Source organism: Etheostoma cragini, chromosome 15, assembly GCF_013103735.1.
Source record: "Etheostoma cragini isolate CJK2018 chromosome 15, CSU_Ecrag_1.0, whole genome shotgun sequence".
Lineage (NCBI taxonomy): Eukaryota > Metazoa > Chordata > Actinopteri > Perciformes > Percidae > Etheostoma > Etheostoma cragini.
In genome coordinates, this window is record NC_048421.1 from 8,093,397 (window position 1) to 8,110,503 (window position 17,107).

Here is a 17,107-nt window from a genome sequence, read left to right on the forward strand (position 1 = left end):
AGAGAGAGAGAGAGAGAGAGAGAGAGAGAGAGAGAGAGAGAGAGAGAGAGAGAGAGAAGCAAGCAGGCAGACAGGCAGGCAGACTGCCGCTATCAGGGAATACTGGTGCCATTTTCAGCATCACAGAGTAAAAGGATTGAGCCTTGCCGCTGTACACTTGGCTCAGCTCGCCTCTGCTCAGAACAGCTACACAAGAGGGGGATTGGAGGGACAACAAAAGGAGGAGAGAACGGCTGACCCCTAACACAGGTACCATGCTTTGCCCTGTCATTTATTTCTGCTCTATGGCAGGTGTACTAGATGGACAGTAGTGTTCTTCAGATGGAAGTGAGAGCAAGGGGGAATGGCAGAGGGCGCATGTGTGTGTCTATGTGTATGTCTGTCTACATCTGTATGTGCATGCTGAATAGATGGTCCCTCCTGGGATTGGGTTCTATTTTCACTCACTGGGTGCTTTTCAAAAGGGGGGGGCATTCACCTCCCACACACACCAACACACAATCCCAACACCATACACTTGCCTCAGCCATGTTTTCTACCAGCATCTGTCCAAACAACTGGCCAAAAAAAATAACACAAATACTGTATCTGCCTCCCAAACACATTGGAGAGCATGTTGGGAAACAGGAGCTGCAACACTTTCTATTTGTCTGTGTTTTGTTATTCCTCCCTAGCTGCGTTCAGCATCCTGAGCCTTAGGATGTGTTACGTAGTGCTATAACGGGACGCTATATCAGAGCAACGATGTGTCATAGCACGCTGTTTTACTTTGCCTATTGCATAAGGAGAAACCTAAAAGACATACACTCTCTCTCTCGCACTCTCACACACACACACACACACACACACACACACACTAATCTTATGAAATCAATGACAAAGACAGATTCCGGTCATTCTTATCTTTGTTTACTTTTGGTTTATGGATCCATTACACTATTTGTAGTACTGTATTTTGTATGTTGGGGTGTTTGAGGTGTAGAAGGTGGTGCATTATCAAAATCTGTGATCATAATTAGGATACTAAGCATCTTATAGCTCTTAATGCTTATTTATGCTTTTTTTTCGTATACTGACGTATCTATTATACTAGATGTATACTGGTACTGGTCCTGTGTATGTGTGTGTGTGTGCGTGTGTGTGTGTGTGTGTGTGTGTGTGTGTGTGTGTGTGTGTGTGTGTGTGTGTGTGATATGCTGCATAGGCTCACTTCAGAGGCGGTTTTACTACAGTGTGCCATTTAAAGATGCACTGAGACTGCAGTGTCACTGCTGCCTGAAACTGATGCTACCAACAGCCTCGCTCTCCCCGATGAGAGGGAGAGAGAGGATTAGAGAGATGGATAGAGTAAAAGAAAGGGACGGCGGGGGCTGAGAGAGAGAGAGGGAGAGTAAAAAAACAAGAGAGAGGAGGAAACCGACATGGAAATGTATGTTTGTGTGTGTGTGTGTGTGTGTGTGTGTGTGACAATGTGCGGAAAAGAGTAAGAAGGATACAGCCGGAGAGGGAGAGTTATAAGAGGTGAAGGGAAGTAAGAAGAAAGAATATATGAATGGAATATGAGAGGCTGATCTCCTATAGCAATGCAGCGACATGGCTTCCATCAACATGTAAACATCTGCACTGGGATAAACAGTGTGTGTGAGTGTGTATGTGTGTCTGTGTGGATCTGTGGATACCTTTATGCTTGCATAACGGCCTGGAAATGTATCTTTGCATGTTGTTAAAATTAACAATTTATTACAATAGTACAAAAGTACCTATTATATGTATATAAATCTCTCTTTGGTACGATGAGATGTTTTCAGCTGACAATGAAGTTATTTGTATACTTCATACTTGTTGAAAAGCTTTATTTCTTTAATCAAGATAAATAGATAAGTCAAGAGCCAGCCTATTGGCTTGGCACAGCATGGCATGGCAAGGCAACAAACACACACACACACATTCAGACTAACAGTTGGTTTCCTGCATGATGCAACACAATGAAAGGGAAGCTGATCATCATGGAGATTGGGAGGCGTGAAGGGAACAGGTTTCATTGTGTGTGTGTTTGTGTGTGATGGTCAGTAAAGGGCAAAATGAAATTGGCAACTCATTGCTGTGGTGAAATAAAAGGTGAATGCACCCCTCTGCATGTCTCTCGCCCACTACTTCCCCTTTCTGTCTCTCAGTCTCAGACCAAAACAAATGTATGAGGTCAGGAGAGGTGAGGATGAGAGGAAGAGACCCAACTGACAAAACAGGCAAAGTGAGAGACTGAGTAAACATCAGCCCAAATTAAAAGCAGTTAAGGAAGAGGAGGACAAGGCAAGATCCTTGCAAGAGACTTAAAACATCTCATGGTCGTCTTTTTTCTACGTTTGTCTGTTACTTGTGATCTCCCTGTCTCTTCAGTAATCTGTTCCTTTGTTTATATCCAATTACTCTATAGCCCCATTTTTAAATAGATTGCCGTACATTCCGATTGTGTGTGTGCGCTTATGCCCACACTATAAGCCCCAAGTGCCCACCTAATTGCCCTGGAGACTCATGGTTATTTACTGTGTGGGGTTATTAGGCAGACAGATAGAGAGAGACGGGGAGAGAGACTGTTTGTCCCTCATTAGAGTAGTGCCACGGACACAAGCAGGGCTGTAGGGAGCAACTGGACCACAACAGCTTCATTAAAAGCACACACACACACACACACACACACACACACACACACACACACACACACACACACACACATAAACACAGTCAGGTGCTAATGAATGTATGACTCATTGGATGCCACATATTCATGTTGGATGACAATCCTTGTTTCCTTTTATAAATAGAAGTAAGCCTTCCCTGAAACCATTGCTGTTGTGTTTTTTCTTAAACTATTTTAACTTTACTTTTGAGGACCACAATATAATTCAATCATTTTAATTTCACGAACACATAAACAGTGTACTGAACACATTGCTGGATTAATCTGATAGGTGGCACAATAGCAGCTAATGTTTGCTCCCTTGGGTAAATGTGCATGAGGCATCTTATAGGGCCCTTATTGTGCTGTGGTGGTCCATAATACCACACACATTTCTAATTAATCAAATTTTCTACTAGAAAAACCTGTGGCTTTTAGGGCCCCTGAGGATCTGTGGCCTCTAGTCAATTGTCCAGTTGGTAATCCAGACTTGCTTATTTACACTTCTGTGTTTGTGCGTTGAAATTAAGTTTAACTTCATTCTAAATAGGCAGAAGCAGTGCAATATTTAAAGATAACAGAACGCCTTAGATGAAAAGGCCTAATCCCTAAAACTTGGTTCACCTGTCACAAGTTTAAAGTACTTGCTTCAAAATATGGACATCATGAAAGCATCTTTCAAAGAACGTATTGCACCAAAAATGAAAAGTGATGGCAAATTTAGTCGTGGTACAAGTTGGATAATCTCACAGTGACCCATGTGTTTGTGAAAATAACACACTCTTATTTTTTGTCTGAAAGTTATAACCTTGTTGTCATCTTTCTCTCACATTACTATATACACACACACACACACACACACACACTCTGTGAATTTCCAGGAGCTTAGCTTGAGTTTACTGTGAGAGGGAGGGTACGCACTGTTCCAGTGAACATTACCATGGCTGCTAAACTAGATCTGTTTACACACAGTAGCTCTTCACATGCACAACTGTGTTTGTGTGTGTGTGTGTGTGTGTGTGTGTGTGTGTGTGTGTGTGTGTGTGTGTGTGTGTGTGTGTGTGTGTGTGTGTGTTTGTGTGTGTAATGCAGTTTGTAGGTAATATGTTTTTATTGTACTAGCCAGGACAGTGGAAGTGCAGTGTGTGTCTAGTAAGGGCTGATGTCCCTCTGTCAGAATAAAGAACATCACAGAGAGTGAGCAAGAGAGAGAGACAGAGAGAGAGGGAGAGAGACAGAGGGGGACAAACAGAGGGATGTCGGAGAGGAAGAGCAAGGTGTTACTGCAGGGAGGAGAAGACAGCGGTTGTGATGAGAGAGGGAGAGAGAAAGCAAGGAGGGGTAGAGAGGAACAGGCAAGGCTCATCTGTATTCTGGTTACCGTGTGCTGCTTGTTTGATCTGGAGGGAGTACTTAGTGCTGGATGGTGGGATGCTGCAGAGTGGAAGGGCAAAATATGGTTCCTGCAAGTGTGTGTGTGTGTGTGTGTGTGTGTGTGTATGTGTGTGTGTGTGTGTGTGTGCTTCTGTGTGTGTGTATGTATGTGTGTGTTTTCTTGTGTAACTATATTTGTGGGGTCCAAAAGCTGGGAATACAGTATACTTGTGGGGTCCTGACAGCTTTGTGGGGCCAAAATGCTGGACCTCGCAACTTTGAAGGGTTTTTGAAGGTTAAGACTTGGTTTTAGGATTAGGGTTAGAATTAGGCTATGGTTAGGGTAAGGGTAAGAGTTAAGGTTAGGTCTTTAGGGTGTGAGGTGTTGGGTGCAGCACTTTGCTCATTAAAAGGATATGGCTTCGGTCCAGCACTGTGCAGTTCATCAACTGTCCTTCATGTCTCTCATCCTCTTCTTCCTCTCATCATTTATCTTCTCCTTCTTTCTTCACTCTCTCCATTTTTTCTTCCTCCTCATTCTCTGCACTCCATCCTCCCGTCCCAGCATTACTGCAACAAAACACTGCTTTGCACTGGGGCTCCTGAAAGATGGAAAGAAAGGAACAAGGATGGGGGGGGGGGGCATTGTTCATCATTGAATATTTGATCAAATGCGCCTCATTAAGGCCAAATACATCAGGCTTGTAAAAGATCAGTAATGAACACATTAGCACAAATCCATACTGATACATACATTAGTGCATGTGCGAGTATGAAGTATCACAAACACTTAACGTTTAACAGTGGGCAGGTGCTTTTTGTAAAAAAATGTGTTTATGAGACTGACAGCCTTTTAGCAGAATACACCTGTCGGGCAACTGATAAATATTCAAACCAACACATCATACATCTTCCCCAGTAAGAAATAACATACAGGTACGTGTTTGTTAACCACACAGTCTAGCAGTGCTGTGCACATGTGCACCAGTGACACTGAAGAAATGCATAATCTGGGCTATGCAGTGACTTCCCTCGCGCTCTATCTTTTGCAAGCATGTGGAGAATGATATTTGCTTATTATTATTGAACTGCTTATATTATGCTTTTTTGGCTTTTGCCTTTTCTTTATCGTGTTATATATCTTTTTGTGCTCATTATAGGTTTACAAAGTGAAAAAGCCCAAAGTCCACCCCAGTGAGACTTACCATGTTCCAGAGAAAACACTCCAAACAGCTCTGTTGTATTCCAGCCTTTACTTCCGTGACAACACTCTTCCGTTTGTAATACACGTTATAATGCTCACCTAGCTGCTAGTGTAGCATAACCTCATACTCTGCAACGGACTAGCTAGTAGTGCTTACCTAGTTATTGTGCAAGTGCGACTCCAAACAATGATAGAAATGAAGTGTGATGTCTCACTTTGTAGCTAAAACAGAGAGCTCAACACATAGGGTGAAAAGAGGAGCTGCAGCAATGTGCAGTACAACAAAAATATAGTGTTTTTTGAAAATTAAACCATATGAACCTACTCTGGTACAAGCTTTGTATACAATTATGAACCTGAAAATTTGCATAGAATAAGATCTATAAAGTTTTTGCGGTAAGTGTGCACTTGCAAGACAAAGTTTTATTTGCCTGCACGTTCAACACTTTAACCAGCAGTTGAGGCCCTAATTTTGGTGAGGACTTAAATGTGTGACACAGTGTGTGTTTGTATGCGCGTGAGTGTGTGTGTGTGTGTGTGTGTGTGTGTGTGTGCATTCAGCAAAGTGAGTGCCTTGCTAAGTAAAGCCTGTCCTGCTGCTGTTGAGCTGTCTGCCAGAAAGACAGAGAATGAACGAGATAGGGAAAAAGAAAACACAATAGGCAAAGGGAAAAGAGAGATTTCATGGGAGAAAGAGGTGAAAAGAAAAGAACATTGGGAGGAGTGAAGAGTGAAGAAGAAGGGCAGAGAGGAAGATGGAGGAAGCAAGAAGAGATGAGGTTGAGGGAACAAATAAAGATTTATGCCAAAGCAGGGATCAGGGAGACAGATCGAGGGAACAGAACAAAATTAAGAAGAAAAAACAAATGCAATTTGGATAATTGGAACAAAATGGTGGAACAGCAAAAAGTCAGAGTCACAGATTGTTGTGTGTATGTTGGTGCTTGTGTTTTTGCGAGAGAGAGAGGAGAAACAGGAAGGAGGGAAAAACCATTGGAGCGCACAGGAAGTGTGTGATGGGACCAGGCAATTGTCAAGAATCTAACTGGAACCAGAAACTGTCACCAGCTCTGTCTCCTGTGTTTTGATCATGCAGCAACAACCGTACTTTGAAAAGTTTTCTCCCCGCCCGCCCCCCTCCTGTGCCTTCAAACAGCTGCTGGAGTTACATAATCCAGAGAGAAACATTGAGCGAGAACGCGAGAACAGAGACAGAGAGAGGCAGATAGAGGAACCAAGAGGGAGAAATGTTACAGAACATATCCTCTGCCATGATATAATTCACATAACACAGATTCACATAGTTAACCAATCATAGCCCGAATAACCATCCACCAAACATAAACAAAGTTTTGTTTCTTTAACATTTTGACAATTATGCTGCGTAAAGGTATATAATGGTGTTAGTATTGATAAAACAGAAGAGACAGAAGAACCCCATGACCCCAATTGAGCTGTGTTGCAAGAAAATGCAAGGGGGGGGGGGGGGGGGGGGGGGGGGTACAAATACTGTATTGAACATACAGTATTTGTGTGAGTGGGTGTGTGCCATCTGTGTGTGTTTTGTAGGTGGATGTGGGTTAGAATAAAAGATACTCTTTAGAGAAAGCACCTAAGGCATGGCTGGCTACCTCGTTGACTGACAGAATTTTGACGCCTTAACATACACCTAATAATGCCCTCCATTACATTTAGATGATTGCCCTTCAGATTCGCTATTGCCTTAAAACCCACAATTAACCTTTATTAAAAACACTTACTTCCATTTCTGAATCGTTATGAAACAAAATTGCTGAACCCCTTCAGCCCCCCACGTGCTGGTGAACAGATAACCATGTGTAACTGAGGAGTTCAAGCTGAAGTGCATCCATCCATCCACCACACAGGTATCAGGTCAAGGGGCTGTATGGCTCTGATGCAGAAACATTCCTCCTACACATACATAATCATCTTTTCTTGTACTTTAACCTGTATTTAACCAATAACAACACAGTTTTGCTAAATTTTTATTTCTATAATGGCAATGTGAATGATTTTGCAGGAGGAACCAAAGGACGCGGAAAATCGCATCCCCTTTTGAGTTCCCCCCAAGTACATTAGCCATACCCCACATTCAGTGCTGTTGCTAGGTTGCATGTGTGTGTCAGCATACATGTTTATGTGCGTGCCTGCATGTGTGTGTACATCTTGCTTGACTGCCTCCGTGCTATGGACACAGAGTGAGTTCTCTGCCGATGAATTAGCTTCCATAGCAACCAGTGCCACACAGCCAGTCAGTCAGGCAGGCAGTGAAGTGAATGAACGGTGCTCTGAAAGTGGGCACAGGTCCAATGCCAAATCTGGGTACGGTGGGCACTGTGGCATGCCGACGGGCACAGACAATGGGGTGTTGCTGTGGTGATAGGAGGGCCGGTGGTTGGAGGGGGGATTCAACAGTGTGCATTGGTATGTAGATAGCAGACAACGCTCTGTCTGTTTGACGCTCCTTCAGTTTGTTTCCCTCCTGTTTCTCTTCCTCCATCGCTATTTTTGTTTGCTGTTCGGTATCTCTCTGCTTTCCCCTGTTCTCTTGTTTTGCTTTCCTTGTTTTCTTATCTTTCTCTCTCTCTCTGTTTGCTTTCTTTCTCTTTTCTCTCTCTGTGTCTCTCTGAGAAAGAGGTTGCAGCATTGCGGAGGTGGGTGTGATGCGGGGGCAGATATATTTTTTTATCAGAGTGTTATTTTCAGAGCTGGCCCATCACCTTGGATACACACATATATGCACCCACACGCGCACACCTCAGACGTCAAATGCACGTCAAATGCTAACAAGTAACAGTCGGTTTGGAACTAAACAAAAAAAGCCCTCATAAAAGTGGGCACAATAGTACACAACTCAAATGGAGAGCTGTGCTAAATCAACCAAACACTACCATACAGAACAAAATACAAAGGGAAACACATGAAAACACCTACCGCTAAGACGTCAGCACATAGACTGTATAAAACTATACTGTATAAACGTCAGAGACAGACTTCATGTTGGCTTGTGATCTCATTGATAGCCACAACTCAAGGCGTGCTGCACGTTCACCCAGACAGGGCGGGCAGGCTCATAGTCGGGATCTGGCTAATTGCTAATGTTCTCATGCAGTGAAAACATGAGGGAGATGCTAATGACCTCACACTCAGATGTTTATTGATTGACCTAGCCATAGCCATGGTAGCCAGAATAAAAGCACATGCACGTTCTCAAATATTCACACACAAAACACAAAGTCACCTGAGGCTGAAATGAGTAATAAACCTGAGACAAAATTTGAAATTAAATTATAATTTGATAGCATCAATTATCTAACTTGTTAGGATGAATTTCCACCATGGTGAGCAAAAACATAATGAATGCAGAGAATGGCGCTGCCAGGCTATTTGCTTCAATATAGCTATATCATACCAATTATCTATTTTTGTGGAGATAAAACCATGTGTGTTGAGGCTTTACACGAAGAAGGGAAGGAAAAAGTGACATAAAGGGGGAAAAAGAGTGAAGGCTGCTGAATAGTAGAAGCACCTGGGAGAAAATAGAGAATAGTGATCAATCACACATGTGCACGCACATTTACACACCCACAGAAACACACACATGCACAAACGCACACAGGCAAATATGCGCAAAGCACAGCTGGGCTGTGGAGAAGCCATCTGTAGCCCCACAATATAGCACTCAGTTTGTGTGTGTGTGTGTGTGTGTGTGTGTGTGTGTGTGTGTGTGTGTGGTTGTGTGGGTGTGTGTGTGTGTGCACATTTTCTCTAATGTTTGTTACTGCATGCACATGTGCATGCAAGCAAAATCAAGATAAAGTCCCAATTCATACAACCGTGTCTCCTTGCTATAGAGAAAGACACTTTCACAAGCCTGGATTTACGTTCATACACACTCTTTTGCAACACATGCATGTTCACTAACCCATGCCAACAAACACACACAAACACACACACACAGGGACTAATGCATAAGTATCGACTCTCACCTGCAGCCGTAGGCTACAAAGCAATGCATACTAAAAAGACCAGGATAGATGGATGAGACAAGCAAGGGTTGGAGTAAAGGATGGATGGATGGAGGGAGAGAGGCCAGTGACAGGAGTTTGTACGGCCAGAGAGATCTGTAATGAGATCTCGATGAGTCAGACAGGATGTTACACCCTTATCCTGGCTGGATAACAGACAAGCAGAAGGAGATGCATTAGAATGCATTACACCATAGCTAGCTAATATCAAAATCTGTGTCAATGTTATTAGCACGAAGCGCAGTCTAACACTCTTCCACACATCAATGTTACTGAAAAACAACTGTGCTAGTCATCTGGTTGGTGGATTTAGCTAAGGCTGGCAACAATTCACAGCTACCTAAGCCGTTTTTCCCCCCAGCATTTAATTTGAATAGCTTAGCGTTGACCCAGTGTTTTAGCGTGTTAGCTTGTATCAGAGAGTGAGTCACAAGCTTCGCTAGGAGAAGCCACAGCACAAATTTAAACATTAGAGCAGTCAATAAACCCTGGGCTATCTCCGTGGCCATATTTATTCATGTGGTTTGACACCCATCCACACACCCATCCACACACACACACACACACACACACACACACACCCAACCACACACACCCAACCACACACATAAAAGCATACTGAGCTTGCCCACAAACTGGAGCACAGATGAGCAAGTGCATCCGATTTTTCTTAATGTCAACAAACTTTGAAAAGACCAAAATAAACAATAAATTGGTCCAAGTACAGACTTCCTCTATGCCATGTAGCATTGTTTGCAACAACTATAAAAAAAACATATCAGTGCATTGGGTGACATGTTTTTTTCATTTTGATGAGAAAAGAGTCAATCCTACATGCATTGTACTGTTGCACTAAATACCCCCTAATGTGTATTGGTCCACGGCTGAAAATATTCCTTGACAAATGTGCAATTTCATTCTTTTCAGTAACATTTGCTAAAAACAACAATGGCCGGCAGTTTCAGGAAATGATTTAGGCGTTATTGTAGAATTTGTCGCTGCAGATAGGTAACACAACACAAAAAGCTACTACTTTTTGTCGCTACTTTATGAAGGCTGTACCCTCTCACAAGGGAGAGAAATTGGATACCTTCTCATCACTCAGCCTCTCCCAACATCTCCTCTCACACACTCCCCTTATATTTCTCTCCATCCCTCTCTGTATCTCCACCTCTTCCCCTTAACAGCTCCATCTTTTCCATATTGCTCCCTTCCTCTTTTGAGTTACCCCCATCTCACTCTCTTTATCTTCTCTCTCAGTGCCTCCATCTTTTTACTGTTTCTCTTTGCTTCTTCCGCTACCCATCTTTCTCTCTCAAACGCCGCTTTCTTTGACCTTTTATGCTCTTCCTCTGCCTTTTTCACTCTCTTCCTCTCTCTAGTGTACATCTCTCTCGCAGTGTGTCTTAGCTCTCCATTTCAGTCTTTCCATCATTCTCACCACTGCTCCGTCAACCTCCTATACCACACATCCTCCCTCCCTCTTTCTCTTCTCCCTTCCTCCCCTTTCCCCTTCCGCTTTATCCCATCTTCAACTCACATCACATCTGCGAGTCTAACACCAATCTTTTTCCTTTTCAGCATGCTACCCTCACCCCCTTCACACTTCATTATTGGGTCCGTTCTTTTTTTATACCCTCTCCGCCCCTCTATCTCACTTTCGGGATGACGAATGATTGCATATTTCTGTCTCATTCAAGCATCCACGTGCTCACGCATACTCGCACACACACACACACAAACACACACACACACACAGACACACGCACACGCACACACACACACACACACACACACACACACACACCTTTTCCCTGTTAATAAATTCAGCGTGCATAATGTCATCGTCAAGGTTAACAGCTGAGGTGCTAATGGTGAGAGGATCCGGTGGTTATAGGAAATGTTGGAAACACTGAGATACTCTTACTGATGAGTGATTTCATCTCTGAATAGTCAGCAACATCTAAGTATTTTGAGGTGGAAATGATGTCATCTGATAATCTTTCATATGCATCATCAAGGAAAACATTAAAGGATAAGTAACGATCCTCTAATCAAATGGTAATTATTGTCATGAATGTTTGGAACTGAAAGCAATCAACTGAAGAGAATTTCATGCTGTTTTAGCCTCAGCCCTCTATCTTTGTCCCCTCGTTTATGTTCATTAATGTGAAGCGCTGCCATTGTTCCACAGATAATTCATTGACATGCATGGCAGCAGTGCCTGTGTGTTTGTTTGTGTGTGTGTGTGTGTATGTGTGTGTGTGTTTGTGTGTGTGTGTGTGTGTGTATGTTTGCCATGGTGCACGAACAGATGCAAAGGGCATGACGAGAAAATTGCCTTTCCTCCCTCCCTTGTCTGTGTCAATGACGAGACGCCTCTCCCCTCTCTTTCTCTCCCCCTCTATTTTTATCATCTTTACACCCCCCACTGTCTCTGTCGCTCCCTCCATCTCTATTTCTCTCTGTCTGTCTCTCACTCTTTTGGCCTCTCTGTCCTTGGGTGTCTGCAGCCAGCTGTGTCTTTGGGCCATTAGTGCCCCCCCTCTTCCCTCCGTCTATTTTCCCCATCACTGATTCCTCCAGCAGACTTTACCCCCTCCCCCATCTCGTTCTTATTCCTCCTTTCTCCTCCTCCTCTTCCCCTTCCCCACTCCTCTGTCCCTGTGACCACTGGGGCTCCATTGTCACAGCAACTGCTGATAATAGTCTCGTCCTCAGTTCGGCATTCCGTTACGCCACTGCACCAAAATCAAAATGCAGATGTGTGTGCAGACACATCTGTAAACATCCTCATTCAGAGACATATATGAACACACTGGTTATAGAAAAAAACATTCAAATTTATGTATAAAAAAAACACCCCAATAAACACATGCCTAATTTTCATATAGCACAAACACACTGTGCTTTTGCAACATGCACACACCCACACACTCACCACCAAATCTACACAGTCAGCATGCTCCTCTTTCTGTTTATGTAAACATCTTGTTGTGCTGCTGGCCTCTTGCGACTGCCTCGAGTTATGAAAACTTATTGCTCTGCATAATGTAGTGCCATTTAGTTCTCTACACACCTACCTAACTCACTCATAATAAAACTGTGATTGATCCCCTTTCCCCTCATGGCATGCTAATGCTAAGTTAGTCTTCGGCCTTCGGACGCACAGCGGAGGAAAAAGCAGGTTGCCTTTGAGTAAGTGGGCCACGGGTATTGTGTCCGCGCTGTATCTGTGTGGTGAGCATAAGAGAGCTGGGTCAGGGCACATGTGATGCAGATGATTAAAATGACTTGTGTTAGCTTTGATTCCTATATCACCAAGCTTAGACTGTGGTGAATGTAAAAGCCAAGGCCTTAGTGTACTGATAATATTTGTGTAGACGACTATATTTAGTAAATTCAGTGAGAGATTTCTGATAAATAGACAGGGGACTAGAATAGATTTTAATGGATCATACTTGTTTACATGACTGTGTTTACTGCATTAAAGAAGATGTATCAGTGGTCCACAACATTTTGGGTTTGTGACTACTTAAAAGGAAGCTATGTCTATTTGCAACCCTTCATCACAGGTTGAAAATATCACTGGATGGTGGCACCTAATATTTAACCTTGGGGGGTTCCAGCTCCCAGGTAAAGAACCACTGGACTATGCTGGAATTAGGGGTGCGAAGCATGGGTAAAATCTTTTAACACTGCATATGTAATTTGAAATCATGGTATTGAGATATGTGATGCAGTAGACTCTGTGGAAATGTCACATTTTGGTTTATAAAAAAAAACAAGGTACTTCATCACATTGATGCAACATTGAAATATTGCTCACAACAGCCTGCACAACCAGAAATATTAAAGACAAAAACATATTAACAGTGTGGGAAAATCGCTTTCAAATTTCTATCATCTCACAGCACATGTAGTCCAACCTATATTAAAATAGATAAGGCCAGACTGTGCTAGAGTTTAAATAAGTACAACACAATAGTCTCAAATATTTACTTAGAAAAATGAAAAGGATAAAAGGAAAAGGCCAATTTTGGTTTTCCATTTATGTCAATTCGTGTCTCTTTCTTTCTCTTTTAAATGGATTTGCAGTTTTTGTGTGTTAATGTATGCTTGATATTTACATGTTTGTGCTTCTGCAATGGGCGTGTGTGTGTGTAGTATGGTAATGTAAGTGTTGAAGGGGTATGAATTCTGACAGCTTCAAAGGCAAAATAATGGCCCCTTACACACACACACACACACACACACACACACGCACACACACACACGCAACCCATTTTAGGTCCTTCAAACCACTGGAGGACAATAAAAATGGGTCATCCAAAAAGGGGGCACTTACACACGCATACACACAGACACATATACATACACAAAGCTGATGGCCCATTGCATCACCTGCATCCCTATTTCCTGTCAGCCAACACTCCCCCCTCCTCTGACCCCATCTCCATCTTCCCTTCCAATCATCCATCTATCCATCACCCCCCTCAATCTCTCTCTCCACTCCTTCAACCACTCTATTGATTGAGCCATTCAATTTCCGGCTGTAATTCAACTACACTGTTGCACTTGAATATGTAAATGAACCCATGGGGGTTGCCAGTGATGTTGTTGTCATGGAAACCTCTCATCAAACAGAGAGACATGCACACAGGATGCTCCCACACACACACACACACACACACAACAACAGAACAGCATATATGTGTGTGTGTGTGTGAGTGTGTTTGTGGGTGTGTGTGTGTGTGTGTGTGTATGCGTGCGCATGCATGTGTGTGTGTTTTGTGTAGATGAGTGCTATGCCCATGTGAAACTGAAAGTTTGACAGTGGCATGAGAATTGGCTAAGGGTAAAATGACCTCACTGTACCCTTGGGTGTGTGTGTGTTCGTGTGTGTGTGCTCTTTGAAGACTCCCTCCCCCCGTTCCCTACACCTCTCCCCCATTTCTCCCCCTCTCTCTCTCTCTCCCTTCGCACCATGTTTATGCAGCCGTCTAATCACACTGACAAGAAAGCAGCACTTTGTGTGGCTTCTGCCACCATGCATGCACAGAAACACACAGGGAACAGAGACACATGCAGAATTCATACACTCACCATGTTTTCTCCTTTTTCGCACATGCACACCAGTGAACTCCAAGACACGAAAAAACACATTCTCACACACAGACACACACACACACACACACACACACACACACACACACACACATATACACACCCTGCTTCAGTCTGAGCCAAGTGTGTTGTTAATGCGTTCCTCTCCCTGTCTGTCTCTGTATGTTGCGTTGGGGACATTTTTAGGTCACAAGGATGTTACAAAAATCTGGTGTCTGTCTGTGTGTGTGTATGTGTGTGTGTGTGTGTGTGTGTCTGTGTGTGTGTGTACACGGGAGCAGTGGAGTGTCTGTGTTTACTCCAATATGCTATTGCATCTGTGAATGTGTATGTAGCATGTGTGTCTGTGGTTTTAGTCTGTATTTCTGTGCACAGCAGGAATGTGAATACAGAACATGATTGGCTTTTAGCACCTGAACACATCATTAAACACATTTTTTATAATGTATTAAGAACCTCATCGCTCATAGTAAAACATTTTCAGGGCCTTTAATTTTCTCAACATCAAAATCAATGCAAAGCTTTCTCTTTCTCTCCTTCAACATATCACTTAATAATGCAACTCATGGCGCAAGGGATTTTATCTAAACAATATTAAGTTATTTGATGATGTGGTTGGGGTTAAAGCATTTAGCTGGCAGCCGGGCCCCATCCTTCTCATAAACAATGACACTTCAATTTGGGTATGAATCAAGAAGGAAACATTTTCTCTCCCTTGTGAGAAACATACGGTGTGTCTCCCATAGTGGTTTTGTTTGAGCTCATTTTTGGGAGAAAGTGGAAGGCCTTGTGGGCATATCAGAGTGAGTGCTGGTGCATGTACGTGTATGTGTGTGTGAATCTTTGCGCACACTGCTAGGCAAATGAGCTTGTCAGTATGCGGCGCAGGCCTCTCTCTGGTGGCAGGCAGATGACAGTGCAGTGATTGGGCTGATTTCACCGAGGACGTGAGGGGAAATCTGAAGGCTGCCTCAGGGCTCAGGTGCTTATCACCTCCCCACACACACTCACAAGAACTCACATGCACAGATGTGGATGCATGTACATACACATAAACAGATATATACTTTATTACTTACTTTTGTCGGCCACCTTAAACCAACAAAGATGCATGAACACATGCATGGACTCTCCTGCGTCTCCACTACTTTATTACAAAGTTAATTATCAAAATATCTTGTGAGTCTGAGAGCAATGCCGTCTGTCTGGCCACCCAATGCTAATGACACACACATCCGCAGGTGTGTGTGTGTGTGTGTGTGTTTGTGTGTGTTTGAGAGACCAATTATTATAGCCCAAGTCAGGCGGGAAGGGGGAAATTAGAATTTGTATGGAGGTCTGCATGCACTTCCTAAGACAATCATTGACAATTAATTACAGCATAAGTGGCAGTTAGTGTATCACATAAACACACATGCTTGCACTTTTTTCACGAAAATGATTCACGTTAATGTCATTTTATTCCTAAAAGATTTTCGGAGACATTTTCCTGATACAAATTCTGCTGCAGCCATTGTGATGCCTTCAACATGGTGCTGCTTGTTTATGGACAACGTTTTGGTCAACTGATGTTTTTAGCTCTATGTCTTGTCTTATGGTCGTATAATATCCTGATATTTATTGTTAAAGGTTAGCTCATCAATTTAAAATCCCCTATGTTGGACGTTTTAAAAAATGTAATCCTGAATTTGAAGGCATATGACTCAATCCATGAGGTTTAAAGATCCCATGTTGTAGTAATTGAGATTTTCATATCTTTTTGATTACAAAGCAGAAAGTGCTGTATAACTACTGTGATCTGTTTCAAAACAAATCAAACACTGTATCAAAATGCTCAATACAGTCATTCAGAAACTGAGCCTTTAAAGCCTCTGAACAGCCACACAGGTGTTTTCCAAAACTCTTGCTGATTATACTCTGCTCTTTCTACCTATAAGGATCATACAGCCGTCATTTGTTTATGTGACCAGTAAAGACTGTAAACACGTATAGTTTTTTAAGGTTTAAGTCTGAACCTGAAAATGAGCATGATACAGGAACTTTAAATAAAGCCGCTACGTGTTTCTTTGCTTTTTAGTTTAGACTAGTACAGTGTCCATTGAAACTGTTTGGAACGGGCCGACTGCTTGGCCTGTGGTACTACTGCTTGTAGAAATCTTCAAAACCTAATTGTTTCCCAAAATTACTTACAGAAGGACCCCAAACTACTTGATATGCAACTCCACTGTATAACCTACTACTGACTTAGAGAACATTCAGATTCAGAATGTTATTACAAAATATCACACTGAAAATGTGGAGTAATCAGACATTAGCCTCATGGACTCATGGCAGTGCGCTGTCCACCTGGCCCGTTATGAGAGCTAATCAGAGAGAGAGAGAGAGAGAGAGAGAGAGAGAGAGAGAGAGAGAGAGAGGGAGAGAGAGAGAGAGAGAGAGAGACGGACAGTGCTGCCTGGTGTCGGATCGTTAACGGAACGTTAACTTCAGCAGAGGTGTTCATTTCTATACAGATTTAGTGGCTTGATGGTGAACAGTAACGTAGGATTTGATTAACCAGAGTATTTTGGTGATGGTAATGTTATTAGTGTTGTAAGTTAGCAGTAGACTTATTTAACCCGACCCAGGGTCAGTCTGATGAAAAGTGCTGGGTCTGCCCGGTTCAGTGCTGAGATT

General features: G+C 42.8%; 1 protein-coding gene and 1 long non-coding RNA gene across 2 annotated transcripts in view; one reads left to right on the top strand and one right to left on the bottom strand.

The window, feature by feature from the left end:
• The first annotated feature begins 24 nt into the window (after positions 1–24).
• The window catches only part of LOC117957774 (retinoic acid-induced protein 1), a 49,168-nt gene continuing 32,085 nt past the window's right edge, over positions 25–17,107 (top strand). Inside the window, exon 1 of the mRNA XM_034893793.1 lies at positions 25–249. The gene's annotated coding sequence lies outside the window, so the exon portion shown is untranslated. The remainder of the gene's footprint in view (positions 250–17,107) is intronic.
• On the bottom strand, positions 5,518–16,487 carry LOC117957808. Its single transcript, XR_004659596.1, has 2 exons — positions 16,447–16,487; positions 5,518–5,611 (listed from the first exon to the last, which is right to left on the bottom strand). It is a non-coding gene; the product is annotated as an uncharacterized LOC117957808 (long non-coding RNA).